The 20,626-nt window shown below is 42.0% G+C and overlaps 1 pseudogene; it reads right to left on the reverse strand.

The window, feature by feature from the left end:
* Positions 1-18,345: 18,345 nt before the first annotated feature.
* On the reverse strand, positions 18,346-20,423 carry LOC102157016 (annotated as a pseudogene).
* Between the last annotated feature and the right edge of the window lie 203 nt (positions 20,424-20,626).

Here is a 20,626-nt window from a genome sequence, read left to right on the forward strand (position 1 = left end):
GGCCTAGGGGCTGAATTCTGAGATTCATTATTTTTCTGTTTGTAATTTAATTCATGGGATCAGGTAGGAAGGAGAAAACATAATTTAGTTGTACTAGTTATTGGCTGCTTTTAAAAAATCAAATGCATTTTAAGAATCTTAATTTCTTTTGATTTATGTTGCTCAAATTTTTCCCTCTTAAAGCTACAGAGATTTTCTTTCCAAATGGCTTGACTCCCCCTGACCTCCCCCGAACTCAGCTCTTTGTTCCACAGTTTTGCCTTGCTTTCTTCTGAAATGGATTTGAAAAAAAAAAAAAAAAAAAAAAAGACTCTGGCTTCAGCTTTTCAGAGCCCGGTAGTGATTTTCTCTGCTGCTATGAAATTTAAGAACCATAAAATGCTGTTGCCATTTCCTGTGGATGTTCTGCTTCTGTGTTTCGATTTCATATTTATTGCCATATGAGTCAAGATCACAATAAGTTGCTTCATTGCTCTGCGTTACTGATATAGTGCCATCCATTTATGCGGGGGCCATGCAGCTACTGGCCGGGTGCCTGTTGCTAGGTACCTGGAAAACTAAACACTGCCACTGGGGGTGCCTTTCTCTCAGAGTCTGTTCAGGGTCCTGATTTGGGAAGGGTAAGGGAAGTCCAGGGGGAGGCTGCTTCTGCCTTGCTCCTCTTCCGTCTGGAGGGACACTGTAGATGGAAAGCCCACTATTGTCCAAGCTCTCCTACTTTGGCCAATTCCACACTGGGACAGCTTTCCAGATGGAATGGGGACGAATGGGAACTCCATGCCACTTTGAATTTTGGGACCCCTCTGTGGATGCTTCTGGGGGACAGTTTTTCTGTCTGTTTCTGTCTGTTTCACCTTGAACATGCTTGCCCAAGATGGAGGTTCTTGGGCTTCATTCTCTGGACAGCGTGACTCAGAATATCTGAGGATAGAGTTCTGACATGTTTGTTTTCTGGATGGTTGTAATGCACACCAAAGTTAGGGCCTTGAAAAGGTAAGTTGTTCTTTGAACCACACCTCCTTCTTTTTTTAATCATCCTTTTCCCTTCAAAACTCAAATCCAAACCAAAACAGAAGTCTTCAGAGAATACGCCTTCACGCTGGGGGTTCCACGTTTGTCTGAATCTGCTCTGTGGGGAGAATCATGTTCCCATCTCTGCCAGTATTTGAGGGACCGTTGGGGACTCCTCTGAATTTCAGAAGTGAGACTTAAGAAAAACAATGTTGAAATAATTATCAATTAGGAGATGTTGCTACCTTTCTAAAATAAAAAATATAGCCATGGTATTTGTTTCATGTGGCTGCTGAAACTAGGTGGTTTCAGACAAAAGAAATTTATTCCTTCAGTGTTTTGGAGGCTGCAAGTCTGAAGTCAAGATGTCAGCAGTGCCACACTTGGCCCCTGGGGCCTCCCTCTCAGACTCTAGGGGAGAATCTGTTTCATGCCTTTCTCTTAGCTTCTGGCGTTCCTGGCAATCCATGGTGTTCTTGGCTTTCAGCTACATAGTTTCAGACTCTGCCCCCATTGCCACATGGCCTTCTCCTGTGTGTCTCTGTCTTCTCCTCTGCTTATAAGGACACCGGACATCGGACTAGGGCCCAACCTAATGACCTTATCTTAATGTATTACATCCACGAAGACCCTACTTCTGAATAAGGTCACGTTCTTAGGTTCTGGTGCTAGGATTGCAACCTGTTTTTTGGGGGACATAATTCATCTCCTAACAGTCTTATTTCTTATGACTGATCTGTCTTCTTTTTAAGTTTCCAACCCACTGAGTAGCAAGGAAAAACTAAATTTAGTCCAATCCAGTAAACTCAGTCCAATTGAATGACTTAAATGGTCTATTCATTCTCCATGGGCATGACTCAGATAGATTCTCAGTCTTTCTTACTTCCTTTTTCTTTTCCTTATATCTCCATGGAATCTAGAGTTTAGAAGGCTGGGTTGACATGACTTCATGGTCATAGAGGAAGAGGCAGATTTACTGCAACCCTGCTTCCTCCTTGCTGGTCTCTGCTGCAGGATGACAGTTCTCTCTGGTCTTGCTTCAGCAATGGTTTCCACTGATGTAGACTGGTTTTTGCTGACTTTTTGGGATTAAGTGCTGGCAGCCTCCTCTGTAATTCCATAATCTTGACCAGTAGTCCCTGAAATTTGGAAATCTTTCTCATCGTAAAGATGGGATTTCAGGCTACAGTTTTATTAAGGGAACTGAGAAAATCAGCTCTGAGACTCAGAGTTGATCAGTGGCTTTTTTTATTTTTACAGCACCCATCCTCTTCATCCCAAAGGCAGGAACCCTCATGGTTTAGTCTCTGTTTGCAAGGGAATAAGATCTAAGAACAAACAAAAACCATATGGTATATTAGCTAGCTATCACTGTATAACAAACCATCTGAAAGCACAGTGGCTTAAGATAGGTGGATAACTATTTGTTATTTATTAACTATTGGGCCAAATTTGGCCCACAGCGTGTTTTTATTAGACTCACAGGCAAACGGTGGTTTTATATTTTTAAAGTGTTTAAAGACCAAAATTAAGAATATGTCACAGAGACCATACATGGCCTGTAAAGACTAAAATATTTACTGTCTGACCCTTTATGTAGAAAGTTTGCTGATGCTGCCTTAAAACAATAAACATTTATGATTTGCCCACAAGTCTGTGGGTTAGTCAGCTCTTGGATGGCCTCCTTCATGCATCTGAAGTCAGCTGTAGGTAATTCAGGCAGCTCTGCTAATCTTGGCTGGTCTTTCTCACATGTTTGCTGGCTGGCTGGCTGTAGGTGGATCTAGAATGCCCTTGTCTGGGACATATGGGCTTTTATCCATGAGATAGATCTCTTATCCTCTGGCATGTTAGTCTGGTCTTGTTTACATAGCAGTGGTAATGTTCTGAAAGAGAGCAGAAATAAACAAGTTCTCTTGAGACCCAGACTTAGAATTGACCAACCATTGTCACTTCTGTCGTGTTCTATTGGCAAAAGGTTGTGGCCCAGATTCCAGGGTAGAGAGCTAGACTTCACCTCTCGATGGTAGGAGCTATAGAATCACATGATGAAGGCTGTGGGTACAGGAAGTAGTGAATAATTGAGGCTGTTTCTATAATCAATCTACCACATATGGGTAATTACTTTCTAAATATTTCTACAAAAGCAAAAAAAGTTGTATTTCTCTATATTTCCCAAATACTCCTTGTGATTTTAAGACTCACTCTGTAGAAGCAGATTTGACTTAGTTTAAAGCATGTTAGGATCTGGAAGCACATTAGAAAGATTTGAGCTAGAGTACATTAAGAACTTGTATACCTTCCTCGTAGATCTTTTGGGTTCTAAAATTCAAAAGACTTAAGATTTTATTTTATTTTTTATTTTTAAAGATTTATTTATTTATTTATTTATTTGAGAGATATATAGAGAGAGGCAGAGACACAGGCAGAGAGAGAAGCAGGCTCCCTGAAAGGAGCCTAATGTGGGACTCGATCCTGGACCCCAGGATCATGCCCTGGGCTGAAGGCAGATGCTCAACTGCTGAGCCACCCAGGCATCCCAAGGCTTAAGATTTTAAAAATTTCATTCCAGGGCTGTTTTTTTCTGCCTTCAATAATCTTTTCTCTTCCCATTCCCAGATTCCCTGCTTAGAGGAGAGGAAAGGTTACTTTTATTTTGATAGTTTTATCATTAACAATAGTCACCATATTTTCCTATCCCTTCAATTCATAACTTCTGAAATACCAGCTGGGTTGGGGGGTCTTCAAGAGGCAACTGCCAGATACCAACCCATCATCCTCATGAAATTGCTATGGGGTACCTTTTCTCAGGAGATTAAAAAACAAAAAACAAACTTCTAAATTAGTGTCCAGGAGAACCATCTAGAATTCCATCCCAGACAACCACAAGGCAGGCTTACCACTAAGCTTCCCTTAACCCAATTTTTAAACTCTGTGACTCATCTTTCCCTTTGTTGGGAGCCTTACAACCTTTTTTAAAATTCTGTTTTAAGAGGAAACTAAAATAAGCCACAAAGATCCAAACTATTGACTTTTGGAGTCAGAAAGAATGTCTGTCCCTTCTCTGATACCTACTCTACTGCCTTTAGGAAATAGCTGGCCAGCCTCTTGGCTGTCTCTCATATCAAGGAACTCACTACAACAAAGACAGCTTTAATGAGGTTGCATTAATGTAGACTCAGCTTATAGCTCTAAGATAAAGAAATATCTGGATCATCATAGCCACTTTATCTTTACAGTATGTTTTAGGGACCAGCATTTAGTTTGGCAGAATAAGAAAAGCATGCAAATCCAGGGACCTGCCTCCGGGAATGGTGGCCCCCACCACTGTGCTCTTGAGCATTCTTTCCAAATTTCAGTTGTGAAAATCAGGCCCTTGCTGGAGCTCTACAAATGAGGCCAGGGTTATAAATTCCTTGGTGGTTTCCCCAAAAGTCAGATGACTGGTGGAGAAAATGAGGTGTGTGTGCAGAAAATGGAGACCTGTGTTTGTTTAGCACACTGTTGTATATATGGGGGATGGGCAGGAGGAAGAGGCTAGGGCCAGATGGAAGGAGTTTTGTTTGCTGGGAAGAGGCCCATGTGTATAAAGCAAGCTGCCTAAAATTGTGTGGGGCCTGGTGGGTTTGAAAACTATTTTGAAGGTTGCCATATGTGTTAGAAATTGCAGATTACTTGCCCATTTACCTCTATCTGATTGTCCCTTCTTTCTTACCAACAGAACCCCATTGTGTTTGGGGCATTGTGCTGAGCTAAGAACTCTGACTTTCCCAGATTCTCTTGCAGCTAATGGTGACTGTGTGATGTAGCTAGAGCCAATGAGATGTGAGAGGGTGTCTGCTGGGAATTTGGGGTAAAGTCTTTGCTTCCTGTTATGGTTTTGCCCCCTTTTCCCTTGCCCCTCCATCTTTCTGCTTGTCTTGTGGATGGGACCCCAGGAGGTGCAGCATCTCTATGGCAACCACAAGACAACAAGCATGGAGAGAGTTAGCATCTCAGGATTCACCACACGGCAGTTGCACCAGCTCAGGACTACATCGCTGAACTTCTGCTGTGTGAAAATAAACCCCTGCATGTTGAAGCAAACATTAGCCAGGTTTTCTTGTTGCTTACAGCCCTGTTATTACTGATGTAGATAGAACTTAGACAACACAACAGAACTCTTTGAATATTCTCATCTCTTAGTGGGACACCCAGGAGTCAAGAGTTGACATCAGATCTGGATGACCTCAGAGTTGGTCTTCTTCTCACAGTATTGTTTTCTGGAAACTCCAGGGGTGGGACAAATGGTGATTGTCACATCTGTGAGATCGCTGATAGTGGAGACTTCATGTGGGTGAGGGGAGCTGTGAGTGGGCATGCAGGCCCTGAGCCTGTAGTATGAAGGTGGTTCAGAGATTGGTGGGGGACCAAGGTGTTCTGTTTCTCTGTCAAGTGACTCCCACACACCTCAACTCCTGTCCTTGGCCATCATGCATGTGTCCCATGTGGGTGAGGAGGTAGAAGAAGCTGTGCCCTTGGGTGGTGGCTGGGCCTCCAGAAGAGCTAAAAATGCTGCTCCTGTATCCCTGGTCTATATCCTTCCATAAAACTGGGGAAACATGGTACCAGATTAAATCCTCTCTGTCTTGTTACTCTGACTACCAACCCAGACCCATAACCGCTGCTGTGCCAGACCAAGACCCAACTGATTTTGTTAAGACAAATCAGCAACATCTTGTTCCCCAATTAATAATTATTTTATTGACCTCTCTATGATCTTTTGTGTTGCCTCAAATATTTCTTTGGATAGGTTGGACTGTAAATGATTTTAATAGGTAAAAAGCTTTCCTAATCAGTAGCAATCATTCTATTAGAACTGAATGTGTCAGCTCTTAGGAAGAGCTGATTTGAGCCTGTGTGGCATGGGGCTGTTCCACTTGCATTGGGCCTGGACATAGGAATGAAAAGGGCATGGGCTTGGGAGTCAGGAAGATATGAAATGAAGCCCAGATGCTACCATGATAGCTGCAAAGTCTTGAGGGATTTATTTAGACCTCCTGAGTCCCTATGACTTCATCTGTATGTGGGAATAGGCCTCTGTGTAGAGGAAATGAAGCAACATAGGTAAAATGTCAGTCCCAGTTCTGACCCAGGCAGACACAGGCTTCCCACCAATGTTAGTTCCCTCCCCTCTTTTGAATCTGTGACACAACAAGAAGAGCGACAATAAGGATGAGAGCAAGAACAACATCATCTATGTCATGCATTCCGCTGACAGTACAGTGGGGTCAGTACCTAGACTCTGGAGTCAGGCTGCTAGCTCTGAATCCACAGTCTGCCACTTGGTAGCTAAATAATTTTGAGCAAAATATTTCACTTCTTTGTGGCTTACTTGTTTCATTTTTAAAAGGGGGTAATAATAGTACTTACTTCACAGGGTTGTTGTGAAGAGTACAGAAGATGAACGTAGTGTGTTTGGCACAGTGTCTGGCACATAGTGAGTACTCAGTAAACAGTTATGAGAAGGAGATATTTGCAAGGGCTCAGGTTTTGTCCCTTGGTTAGTACCACCTGCATATGGTTGACAGAGCTTGGGCTCAAAGCCAGGCCCCTGACATTGAGCTCATTCTGGGCCCAGCACTGTGCTTGGCACAAGGGAAGCACATGATAAAGGAGACATCACTTCAGCTTCTGTTTTCCAAGAGCTCAGGGTCCAGAGACAATATTTGTTCAGGAAATGAGTATATTAAGGCTCCCAGGCTCTTACTACCCTAAACTGTTTGGATGTCACTCTCCCCAGGAGCAGGGAAGATGGTTGCCTATGAAAAGATGGTAGTAGCTGGAAGCAAATCTGTGAGATCCAGCTCATTGTTTTCCCATCTTGGCTGTATCTGTGTGCTCTGGTGAGGTTCTTTCTGTCACAGATTTATGTAACTTATCATCACAGTCACATCTGCGTGTTTTGTTGATGCCATTTAAATTCTCTTACTATTTAATACCAAGAACATCTAAAAAGAACATTTTGAGGGACTTGAAAAATCCAATTGGTCTCTTGGTAATTTGATTTGTAGGAAATAGGAGAAGATCGTATTCTGAATAGAGTGCTTTTAAATGAATCATCATTGCTTTCTTGTACAGGCACTAGATGGGCTCAGATGGGGGGAGCCCTGCTAAGTCTCTCATTAGGTGGGAGATGCAGCCTGTGTTGGTTAGGAAAGGCTTAGTTCTATGTGGCAGAAAATCCAAAATAATGATGGCTTAAACAAGATAGATGCTATTTGTTGTTTGTGAAAAAGAAATATGGAGGAGACAGTTTGTGGCTAACCAGTAGTACCTTCACTGAGTCCCCAGAGAGCCAGGCTTCACCTCCCCATTCTGTCATCCTTAGAACATGGCTTCCTCCTGATGGACAGAGAAGTCATCCAGATCCAACCCCTCCCTCATCACCACTGTGGAGGAGGGAGAGATAGGAAGGCAGTGCACACCTCCTTTAAGGCATTTCCCAAGAGCCACACAGTGCACTTCTGCTCACACACTATTGATCAGTACTGAGTCACATGCCCACATCTAGCTGCTAGGAAGGCTAGTGTCTTAGTTCAGGCTATTATAACAAAATACCTAGACTGTGTGGCTTATTAACAACAGAAATTTATTTCTAACAGTTCTGGAGGCTGGAAATCCAAGGTCAGTGTACCAGGTTCTGGTAAGCACCCTCTTCCAGGGTGCTAACTTCTTATTGTGTCCTCCCACAGAGGAGAGCAGAGAAGGGAAACAAGATTCCTTATGACTCTTACAAGGGCACTAATTCCATTTATCAAATTCTACTTACTTCCCAAAGATTGCACCTCCTCAAATGATCACATTGAGGGGTAGGGTTTCAACATATGACTTTGGGGAGGACACAAATATTCAGTCCATATCAGCTGGGACACTTATTCATAATAAAGATTCCTAGGCACTCAGCTAAAGTAGAATTATTTTACTAGGGAAGGAGAGGAGAATGGATACTGGGACTTAGCTAACAGACTTTTTGACACATATTTAAGACTTGGAGACTTGACAACGCTGTCTTCTCTGTCAGCCAGAGTTCATTTATTTGAGAGTAATAACACGGACCAAAAACAGAGAAATCCTTAGTGCAGATGGGATAACAAATAAGACCCAAGGGACTAGAAAAGAAGCACAGATGTGAAGTGAGGTTTAAAACAGCATTTAGGAATGCTTGGAAATCATGCAGAGCTTGGTCAACTCCCTCACTTAATATCTGAAACTACTGAAGGCAGAAGGGGTGAGTTGACTTGTGTTGCAGGGTCACTTAAGTCTACACTCTGGCTTGATAGTTTGCTAGAAGGACTCACAGGACTCAGGAAAAACTGGTGTACTCACAGTTACGGTTTATTACATTGGATGGGTACAGGTTAAAATCGTAGGGTGGAGTTTGGGAAAAACTATATGTGAACCTTGGGTGTCCATGTCCCCACATACTCAACGGGCAGTGCTTAATTTGTCCAACTACAAGCTGTGACAAAATACATGGAGTTTTGCTAACCAGGGAAGTTCCCTGGAGCTTTGGTATCCAGGGCTCTTACTGGAGAGTCAGTCACATAGGCACACAGCACCTGAGTGACTGACCCTAGTTACTCAGTCCCCAACCTGTCACTCGGAGGTCAAGCTATAGAGCGTGGCCCAAGACCCCTACCACAAATCTTATTGTTAGCAAAAAATATGTGGTGCAGCCCAAAGCTCCAGGTAGACAGTGACCCTTTGTCCAACAGGGTATTCCAACGGCTCAGAGGTGGTCTCCCAAGAACTGCTCAAGGTTCAGTTCAAAAGGCCTTTAGAATACGCAGACTTTGTGCAGCCTGGGCATGCCCAATTGACTCCTTACTGCACAGTTGCCCAAAGTCACACATCTGTGTGGACCTTTACCCAAAACGTTCACCTCATTGGAAGTCATCATGGACACCCAGAATGAGTGGGCTTGCCTGTGGCAGAGGCAGGTCTAGCATGCTCACCTCTTGACCCCCATCCAGGGCATCAGCAGGAATTCAGCACATGGTCTGAGAGACTCTTGCATTCACATTGGCTCTGACACTTAGGGGCTGTATGACTTGAAGAGATCATATAAGCTCTCAATTCCTCAGGCTGCTCATCTGTAAATATGAAGATTAGATGAGGGGGCTTCTGTGAGGGGTAACAGTGCCTTACAGGGTATGTGCTCAGTAAATGAAAGCCAGTATTGCTGTCACCATCCAATGTCACATTGCTATGCTCCAGAATCTCTTCTTATATCTGCAGAGACCCTCAGCGCCGCCTAGAACTTGGTGTTTGACACACACACACATGCTCAGCCAAGGTAGAGTCTCTTCTGGGAAGGTCAGTCACCCAACAGTAAGCTGCCCAAGAAATTCTGAGGCCTCTGCATCATTGAAAATGAAAATCTCATCTGTACTTACTGCCCACGTTACAAGGATTCCCTCAACCATTCATTCATTCTAATCTGGCCCATATGCATTTTTTTAAAAAAATTGTTTTTAAATAGGTGATCTCTGATATTTCTGTATTTCCCAAATCCTATCAGACAAACCTTTTGTTTGCCATGCTTCAGTATTCTCTGTATTTCTCTTAGATAAAAGGCTCCCAGTTAGTTTTTGTTGTTTGGTCAGACTGGGCCCCCAAAGGCAAGAGCAGAAGATTCTGGGATCTCTTCCCCTATTTGTTAACAACAAACTATGTAATTAGAAAAGTCACTTGACTTGTCTGGGCTTCAGTTTCCTGAGGGAAAAGGGAGAGATGGATGCTAAGATTCTTCTCATGTCTGAGCTTGGATGCTGAACACAAATGTGCTTAATCTGTGTCTTGGGCTATTTAGTTAACACAAGAACACATACATTATGTGTTTGTGTGTGTGTGTGTGTGTGTGTGTGTGTGTGTATGTGGGGTGTGTGTGTGTGTGTGTGAGAGAGAGAGAGAGAGAGAGAGAGAGAGAGAGAGAGATTGAGATCGAGATCCTGGGCAGGGGCCAAGGTAAACTGGAGACAGGGAAGCAGCAGGGATTCAGCTAGTGCTGTTTCTCCTCCAGATTTGATGTTGCTGAGCAATCCTGAATCACAGGCCCATCAGAGGGGAGACTGTGTTTGGGGTATGAAACCCTCACCCCCCACACCCTGCCCTCTCTCCACGCTGTAGGTATCAGAGGAGATAATCTCCCAATATTTTGGAAGCTTTGAAGTTGCCTTGGGACAAAGACCCTCCTGAGAAGGCAAGACTGAGTTTTACCCCAGGGCTGCAGTGCTGGACTTAGAAGAAGCACGCGCTGGGTGGTTGAGAAGAGGACAACCCTAGGGAGGAGAAACTGGGACTCCTGTTGGTACCTCCATTGCTCCCTCCCAAGGCTGCTGTTTTTGGAACCAGGCCCTCCTCCCCCACTGGTTTCCTAAATTCTAGAGGAAGTGCCACCCCCCAGCAGGTGCTGAGCCTGCCTGCCTGCCTCAGCATCCTGCACTGTCCCGAGCATCAGGCGCCTTGCTCAGGCTTCTTTTTAAAGCGATTTTAAAAAGGAAACAGATGCTCCCCATGAAGCCTGAATTTCTATCATCGGTTGTTATGACATGGGCTGACATGGGAGCAGCCCCGGCAACGGGGCTGACAGCTTGATGAGTTTAATTTTGGTGCAGATTTCTGCAAAGAGGCAGCTGCCACGAATGTGCCACTGGTGACTGGGAAGGATGAGGGGGAAACGGGTCTAACGCTGTAGCCTGGGGGAACAGCAGCCACCCAGCAGGTGCCGCCAGGGCTTTGCCCATTACCAGCATCCCTGGTGGCTGACTTGGTGCTCTCAGGGGACTGACAGCGTTCGTCCAGCTCTGGAGGGGGCACCTCTTTGGTGTCTATCTGAGGAATAGAGGAGATGAAGAAGTTGGTCAAGGTGGCAGAGGAGCCTGCAGTCCCTATTCTTGGCCTTGGGTGCATGTCTCTCTGAAGCAGAGAGCTTCATTTCCCCTCCACTCTTAACCCTCCTTGGTATTCTGATGTGAAGTCCCAGTGCAGGTGACAGAAGATTTAATGATAAGAGAAACAAAAAGTAGGATTCCTCCTTCCAGGTTCTGTGCTTTTGTTCCCCTGTATCTTTTCCCCATGTGGTCTGTGAGATCTCACTTGGCAAGAGATGGGATGGGTCAGCCTTCGCTGCCCTTCTCTTTTCCACCCCTGGATTCCTGTTTTGTTCCCTTCTGAGCCTTGTGGATTAGGGAGCCCATGAACTGGCATCATTCACTCCACCACCATTAGTTGGTCTTGTGTGCTGGAAAGGGCCAGGTGCAGAGGCCACAAAACTGAATTGCGCAGCCTTCATGCTTTTCAGGATCTGAATATCTGGTAGTGAAGACTGACATGGAGAAAAGTTCTCATTGGAAATGCAAATTAAGGACCAGCTTGGAATGCCATTTTACATATGCAAGATGGGTAACCAATAGAAAGTCTGAAGATATCAAGTGTTGTTGAGGATGTAAAGGAGCCAGATCTCCTATACACAGCTGGGGAGAGGGTAGGCTGATACACACACCTGGAGAATAATTTCATATTTAACTAAAGGGAAGATGTGCATAAGTGGGGCCTGGGGAGTCTATGAGTAAGTATGTACTCAGGAGAAGTTCTTGTGCATGCGCTCACAGTAATATTTGAAACATGATACACTGGAAATGATATGAAGAGCCATTAAGATTAGGTGAATAAAAAAATTTTGGAATACTATACAGCTGTGAAATGAATGTACTGCTACTACTACTACTACTACTGCCACCACTACACACATTACCATTCTTGAATATTACTAAAAAATTGTAGAAGAACAGCAAGTCATGGAAGAATATGCTGAACATGACTTTTTTTATCTAAAGGTCAAAACCTAATAGAATTAAACTGTATCTATAGTAAACATAGTTTTGAAAACAAAGGAATACTAACCACAGAATACAGGATAGCACTTACCACTCGGGGTGAGTGGACTTGGGAGGGGCATTGTCCTAAAAAATCTCATGGACAGGCCTTTGCATAGGCAGGCGATGTCTGGAGTGTTCATGATATCTAAATGTTGTTTTCTCTCATTAAAAATAAAAGTTTGGGATCCCTGGGTGGCTCAGAGGTTTGGCGCCTGCCTTTCACCCAGGGCATGATCCTGGGGTCCCGGGATCGAGTCCTACGTCGGGCTCCTGGCATGGAGCCTGCTTCTCCCTCTGCCTGTGTCTCCGCTTCTCTCTCTCTCTCTCTCTCTTTGTGTCTATCATGAATAAATAAATAAATAAATAAGTAAAAATCTTTAAAATCACTTTAAAAAATAAATAAAAGTTTAATGAGAAATAGTTAAAACAAGTAACACATATTTTAGAAGCACTATACAATTTGATAATTTTGGCTATACTTTTCAAACTTGTTTTGGCTATTCTAAGTTCTTTGCATTTCTCTGTGGATTGTAGCTTTAATTGCTTGAGGGTTTCATGTCAAAGTTTCTTTTTTGTTGGCTTTCTAATTGTATCAATTAGTTAGTAAAGGGCAGTGGTGGAAACAAATTTCCAAAGCTAAGTAGATATTAGGACCTGTGGCAGCCTGACACCATCAACTCTCGATAATCAGAGGAGGGTCAAATCCACTACCAGCTTAGGCCAACATAGCCAGTGGTATTTACCCATGAAATGTTGGGAAGTTCCCCATGTGACCCATGACCTACGCAGTGCATTTCACCCTTGTCCTAAACATTGTCCGGAACATTTTCTCTGTTGGCCTCTTGGTGAATGTGGTGGTGACAATACACTGAGAGTCAGGTAGAGCCAGTTAAGCAATCTCAATCTAGACTTCCAGGCTCCCGAGTAAATGCTTCATGGCTGTGTCTCATGGGAGAATGCCAGGAAAAATGAAACAAAGTGATCTGCCCACTAATGTGAGAGACCCCCTTGGATTTAAATTCTTCCTGCCTAAGCCACAATCATTTAGAGAGCTGGGTGAAGGTTATGGGTCCTTTCTTTCCCCAAGATGCCTATGTGCATATACATGTCAGAGAGCTCACGAGGCAGATATGGAGGACATGTGTCATCCAACATTCAACTTCCCTTCTTCCTTTGAGTACTCTGATTTCCTACTAGGGCAGTTTGCTACTTGTGTCATATTGGTTGGTGGGCAATTCCTAGTGACAGCCACTTCCTGCTGCCTGCCTCCATGAAAATTGACAGAGGTCGGATTCTTCTCTATTTTTTTGGAGAGCCTGGGGACACACACGACCTAAGCTTGCCCTGGTGGACGCTGGCTCCTGAGACATTGAATCTGGAGCAATTGGAGCCTAGATGAAGAGAAGTATAGAGGTGAGAATCTGAGCTGTGGCAAAGGCTGGGGCAGGCCTATCTGCTTATGCATGGTGACACTTGGTATCCCTTACACAGTGCTTGCTACATAGAAGATGCTTAGTAATTGCTAAATGAATTAATCCATGGGTAATAATACTGTTAGCAGATCCTATGTCTCCTAAACAAAAACACCTTCTATAATCACAGACTTGTCAAGCTGGAACAGAGCTTGGTTTTTCTTTCCCATCTAATTCAAACACTTCATTTTGCTGATAAGTAAACAGAGACCCAGGAAGTCCAAGGACTGTGGCCCAAATTGCTCCCTGCTGCCTGCCACTTGTCAGATGTAGACAGGGCAGGGTTCTAATGTTCTAAATGTTCAGACTCCTGATCCGTTTTTCTTCTGGCTATTCCATCTCCCAAGCCAAACTGAATGCTACATGGACACAAACATATTTATAGCAGAACCACTGAAAATGCTGACAGTGGAGGGCAGCCTTGATACCAGCTAAGATTCAGAGAAGAATGGTTCAAAATACTACCAATAGGATTATGGCTGGTTATAGGTGGGTAACATCTAGCATGGCTTTCAGGATCTCAAAGAATCTTTCACTTTAAAAAATTCTGCAGACTAGCATTTTCTGTAAGTCACTTAGGTGACCTCTTGCAAGCTGGCCAACACCTCAGCTCTTTTGATGAGCCTATTGGATTAGTAGACTCTGGTTGGTCTTCTAGAATGTAGGACACGAGTATGGCAGTTTTCTGAAGATATATGTGCTGAATGTGTATTCACTTCAGTGAATGGAACCTGCGCAAAAAGGGCTTTGTAGGTAGTTGTTAAACAGCCTGATCGCTGGTGTCTGTATTTGTTATGAGGCACATAGGAGAGCAGCTTCCAAAATGACCAAGACTGTATTTAACTGAGGGTGTTGTCATCTGTCTTAAATAAATGAATTGTGTGTTGTTATATTTCCATGAAATTTGTAGCAGATTAATTTTTTAAATTAAGTTTTAATATTGATTAAGGAAAGTAAAACATCAGTTGTTAGAGACAAGGCACTGTGGTGTGCATTCAGATATCCTCAGTGTGAACATCTGGATTTGGGTCCTTCTAAAAGCAGACCTGAGGTAAGGAGTTCAAGTGGTTTACTGGGAGATGGAATGAGGTGGAGGGGAGAGAGAGGCTGGAAAGAAGGAAAAGCCTATAAAAGGCATCGTCATAAGCAGATTAGTGCTGTGGGAAACAGATTTCTTTCTGCTAGGGACCCTTTGAGAAATGGTATAGATGACACCTCAGGTCCAAACCACTGCAGGGGAGTAAGATGTTGGTGTTATTTAGCAACTCTTGTTTTTCTCCCCTCTCTGTCTTCCCTTCCCTGAAGTGTCCACTTCCTGGTGTTACTATCTGCAAGTGACCGCTGAGGCTGGCCACACCATGTGGGTGGGGGAACCCAGATGTAGGCTATACTCAGAAGATCTTCTAGCTCGTTGGAGAAAGTAGGATCTTTGTATAGTACTTTATGGTTCTCCCCTTCTTTAAACATCACCATGACAACCACCACAAAGTAGAACACCCAAAGTTAGGAGTGATTTAAAATTTCAGGGAATGTGGACTATAGGACAGACTTGCATTTCTATTCAATAGGAAAACCTTCCAGGAAAAAATACAATTCTGTAAGTTGATTCTAGTTCTTTATTGTCCACATATGTGCTGTCAGCATCTCTCTCTCTCTCGCCATCTTGCATAATCAATATCACAGGAAATTGATATTGATGAAATTGATACAACCCAGCAATCTTATTTAGATTTCACTAGTTTTGCATGTACTCATTTGTGTGTATTCAGTTCTGTGTAATTTTGTCACCTGTATAGGTTTGATTACCATCACATTGAAGATACAGGACAGTTTCTTTGCAAAGATCCCTCATGCTACCCTTTCTAGCTATATAGCTGCATCCTTCCCTGCTCCTTCCCTCCAGCCCTGGCAACCATCAGTCTTGATCTATCTCTATAATTTTGTCATTTCAAGAATGCTATGTCAATGAAATCATATAGGTGTAATCTTTAGATTTTTTTTCATGCAGCTTAACTCTCTTGAAATCCATCCAAGTTGTCTTGTCTATCAGTTGTTACTGTTTATTGCGGAGTGGTGTTTCTTGGTTTTGATATATCCATGTTTCTTTGGCCAGTCATCCATTGAAGGACATTTCAGTTGGTTCCTGTCTTGGGATATTGTGAATAAAGCTTCTGTGAACATCTGCATATAGGTTTTTGTGTGAACAGAGGTTTCCATTTGTCTGGCATAAATGCCCACATATGGACTCATTAGGCCATATGGTAAGTGCGTATGTAGTTGTATGAGACATGGGGTCACTCTTTTACAGAGTGACTGTCCATTGTACATTCCCACCAGTAATGTACGAGTGATCCCATTTCTCCACACCCTTGTCAGCATTTGGAGTCAGTATTGATCTATTTTGTCTTGGGTCAGGGAGTCAGGGAAATTGTCTTTGTTTTGGTTTGAGAACAGTATTGGTGTGTGTCAGCTTTATAAGAAGTTAGTGCCATTCTTGGGCCACCTGAGTGATACTTCTTACAATCCCTGCCCTTCTGTTTTTTGACTACCTCTCTTTTAACCTTGAAAGAACAACATCCATAATAGGTTGTACTAGATTAAAGCCTTTCAAATGACTAACTGCCCTCAGGTTAAAAAAATAAAGAGCTGATTCCCCATCTATGGAGATAAAAAAGTGACTCACATGTAGTCCGAATCAATGAGGGAAGATGGAATGGGGAGAAAATGAAGCATGGAGAAACCAGAAAGAAGTGACCAAAGCAATCTGTTGTCATAAGATGTGATGAACCCTGGAATTGTGAAGTAGGCTAAGTATTTCCCATATCCACAGTAAGGAAGAGAAATGGATCTGTAATGATCCCAGGTTGTGAGATCTTTAAGGGGGATTTTGTGATTATAGAGAGTTAAGTGACTTGCTAGAGAAAAGGACATAAATGTCCATCAGTTTCATGGTCACCTTAGAAATAATACCATAGTTTTGGAAAGGATGTAACTGAGGCCCAGAACAGGTCAACTGCTTGTCCAAAATCACACAAGTTGCCACCTGTGGACAGAGGCCAGAGCCCCGTGACGACTTCTTTTTTTTTTTTTTTTTTTTTTAGCCCCGTGTCTTCTACACTACTATGTAGGGTGATGCATTTTAAGAAGGATTTTTGCCTTGACCCATGTCTGGTATTTTCATGTCACACCAGCCATGTACTGCTTTCCTTGGCATGCCACCCAATGTAGGTTAGAAGCTTCTAAGTTGTTCTGTTTTGCTTTACACACCTATTAGACTCTAGGGAATGGGGGCCTGGGGGGTTGTTGAAGTGGCTGTACAGAACAACAGAGTGACTTGTCTACAAACATTCTTTTGTCTTTGGATATTTTTGAAGGCTCAGAAGTTAGAAAGAAGAGCTGATCATTTAAAAAAAACAGATTAGCCAGAGCAGGTTTTAAAATAGCAAGACTTAAAGTGATTCAATTTTAATTGAATATTGAGTAAGGAAGAGGTAGGGAGTTAATTGAATGAGTGAGCTTGGGGTTTTGTATAATTTTTTCATGATGTGAAGGAAATTATTAGAGTTGGATGCAGATCAGGGAAGAAAGAGAGGCAGCATGATCTTTGGAAGCAGTAAGTGAAAGCCATTTAGTTTGGTGGGAGAAACATAAGCCTGTTGTACTGTTGGTTTTCCTTTAAAATTCTGTTTAAAAATGGTTTTTTAATTGTTATAAAAAGTTACCTTTTTATAACAATTATCTGTTATCTGAAGAAAATTTAGGGCCTATGGAAAAGTAAAAAGCAAAATAAATATCATCTATGATCTCATTATAGATAGCCACTACTGACATTTACTTCTGTTCTTTTAGTCTTTTTCTGTGAGTATATACTATTTATATATTTATGCATGTATATTGTATAAGTATAAGATCATATTGCTCAAAAACCAGCCTTAAAACTTAACACCTTCCCAATGCAATTTTAAATCACTGCTCCATCTTCATTGTATGTTCCTCAGTTAATGTACCCAATATTATTTCTTTCTTACAAACAACACTGGTATGGATGTTGTAGCTTCATTTTTGTGCTTATCCACAATTACTTCCTTAGGTTAAGTTTGCAATTCCAATGTCAAATGAAATGCAAATTTTAGGATTTTGATTCCTTGTGCCAAATTATCAACCTGGAAAAAGTTGCATCAACTGTCATTCCCACCTGGTTTATGGGATTCCCTACATTTTTTCCAAAAATGGGTTTTGCTGGGTTTTTTTGAATGACCAATTTGATAAATGAAAAATTATGCATATTTACATTTTTCATTTTTTTCATTATGGACATTATATTTTTAAGAAATAGTTGGGTTTCTGTGTTTGTAAATTGCCTGATTATGTTCTCTATTCTTTTTTCTTTTTTAAAAAATATTTATTTTAGAGAAAAAGATCACAAGCGGAAGGGAAGGGCAGAGGGGGGGAGAGAGAAAGAGAGAGAGAATCTCAAGCAGATTCTTTGCTGAGTATGAAGCCTGACTTGGGGCTCAATCCCACAACCCTGAGATCATGACCTGAGCCAAAACCAAGAGTTAGATGTGCCCCTGAACCATCATTTTTTCAGTTGAGGTGCTCATCTTTTTCTCATTGATTTTTAAAATTCTTTAAAAAACTAAGTTTATTTCACACATATATTTTTATAGTCTCTCCACCATTTCCATTTGTCTGACCACGATGACAAATGTTCTGTCAAAGCATTCCACATGTATTTAAAACCAAGCAAAAGGTGGAGTTCTGCCTTTGAAAACTAAGCAGGCATTTGGGACAATATGTTGGCATTGCAACCTGGACCACATTTATCAGACACAGTAAAGAAGGTTCTCACTCTACATTATAAAAAGGACAACCAGAGATCACCTATTACAGAAATAAAATGAGATGGAAAATTTTAATAAGCTGTTTAAGCTGTTTACTTAAAGAGATTTCCTCCACTGCCAGAGATCTTGAATATCTTCTGGGTCAGTTATCCAAAAACCGTGCTTCATATAATTGACGAGCTTGGCTTTCTCTTTGGAAAGAGAATCACCTTTTTCTATACTTTCTTCCATTTTTGCTTTAATGTCTTCTATAGAATTAGGACCATTTGATGTTTTAGGAGTTTTTCTCTCTCTTTTTTTTTAAATGAGGATTCTTGATCTTTTGATCTTGGTGTTCATGATTTTGAATCTTTCATTCTGGTTTTATTTGTGTGCATTTTTGGCTGGAGTATCTCATATCAATTTCTTTACTGGAGCATTTTCTCCTCTCATGCTCTTCCTCCTCTTCCTCTTTTTCGTCTTTCTTCTTCAGCAGCAAGTTTGATTTTCTTGCATGGATCCTTGCCTCCACTTCCAAGGGCTGCTTGCTCTCCAGATATACTTAGGAATTTCATTTCTCCTCTTCATCATCTGATTCTACGTCTTCCTCCAGCATTATATGCTGTCCATTAGTATGTATGGGCTCCCAACTACCCTTCACCCACAAGCCACAGGTGTTGTTATTTCAAAGCCCAAAGGAATTCATGGCCTGTATAGACATTTTCAAAGTTCCTAATGTTATTGGACTGCCCTCTTAATTCCTTGTCTCTGCTCCAGTGATGCACAGCTCATCTTTTGCACCAGCCCTTAATCTATTCTTAGAGATAGCTGGTACTCATTTTATTAGATATCTGCCTTAAAATAAAAATCTGTGTCCATCTTAATTTACAACAAAAAAGATAGTTCTAAGATAGTTCTGGGGCCTCAGGGGGCCCATGTCCATCTCCCATCAAATCATCAATGGGGTGGTGCAGAAGAAATAAGCGACTGCTGAGCAAGAGAACTGTTGTGCATGACAGTCATACCAGGGTTCTTCTTACTGACTTTTAATTACTTTATATACATTAAGCATACTTTGTTTTCTGTGTTAACGTTTTCATTGGTTATTGGCTTTCAGTTTTGTTTCAATTTTATTGATGTACTGTTATTGTAGTGACTTTGGTGGCAGTTCCTGTTTTTGTGTGTGTGTGTATGTGTGTGTGTTCCTTTTATTTGTTTGCTTCTCTGAAGCAGTCACCTCTGTTACTGTTATGATTTCTGTCATTGGTATCATACTTCGAAATACCACCCTGATCATTAGGTCATATAATGCTTGTCCATATTTCTTTTAGTCCATTATCACTTATCTTAAATCTGCAATTTATTTTATTTTATTTTAAATCTGTGGTTTGTTTTGATGAAAGGTCTAATTTCAGGATACAACTTCAAAATACTCCATTCTCATTTTGGTTTGTAAAACAGCCAGTAGGATGGTTATTGACCATGACTTACTTTTCTATAGTGAATGCATTTGCATGCATTGTGTCTATGTTGCTAAATATCGTTATACCTGTAACTGAGCCCAAGTTCATTCCACTGGTCACATGACAGGCCAGTAAGTTGAGGGGCAAGAAGTTGGGCTAGGAAAGTGACTTTTTTGGGAAGTCAGAAAACTGAGATGATGGACTTTTGTCTTAAAGAACCATCATTCCTCAGCATCAACTTTGAGCTTCTTTTGTTAGGAAGAGGGGGAGGTGGGAAGGAGTTGGAATCAAGAGGTGACAGATATGTGTAGGCATTCTAGTGCTCATAATGGTCTGAGGAAGGTTATTGAAACTTTTCTGTCCTTTATCAGTTGATCTTTGAGTACAGGAATATTGTCTTGCCATTCCTGTAAATCTTAAACATAGCATTGCTGTTTCTGTAAGTACTTACTTATCTCTTCAGGTGAGGTGGGTTTTGAGTAAAGAGTGGTTTTTGCAAATCTTAGCTTTAAGCAAAGTTCCTTCAATGATTAACATGCCTACAGGCAGGGCTAAGCAGGACTTCCCTAGCTACGGGTCAGAGCAGTAGGGCAATAGAAGCAATATGCAGTCAAACATGCTAAATTTCTCCCTGTTACATCCATACGTGGGCCTAAGCCTCACTGTGAGCATCACCATAAAAGTCAGGATGTGGCCTTGACCATACTGGCCTGGAAGAAGTAAGAAGGCCATCAGTGTAATGCTTGCTGGCACATTCAAATTTCTGTATTGGGCTTCTCAGAGACTCAAAATTATGGTCATGTTGAGACCTCTGAGAATAATATGTGTATTTCAGTCATTGGTCAGAGTGTCCATAGTTTATGAGAAGCTCCTGAGAGGGATGAAGAAGAGGAAGGAGGAGACCGGTGGTTTAGCCTCCATTCCCAGAGCTCCCA

The sequence above is a fragment of the Canis lupus genome, chromosome 1 (assembly GCF_011100685.1).
Source record: "Canis lupus familiaris isolate Mischka breed German Shepherd chromosome 1, alternate assembly UU_Cfam_GSD_1.0, whole genome shotgun sequence".
Classification (NCBI taxonomy): domain Eukaryota; kingdom Metazoa; phylum Chordata; class Mammalia; order Carnivora; family Canidae; genus Canis; species Canis lupus.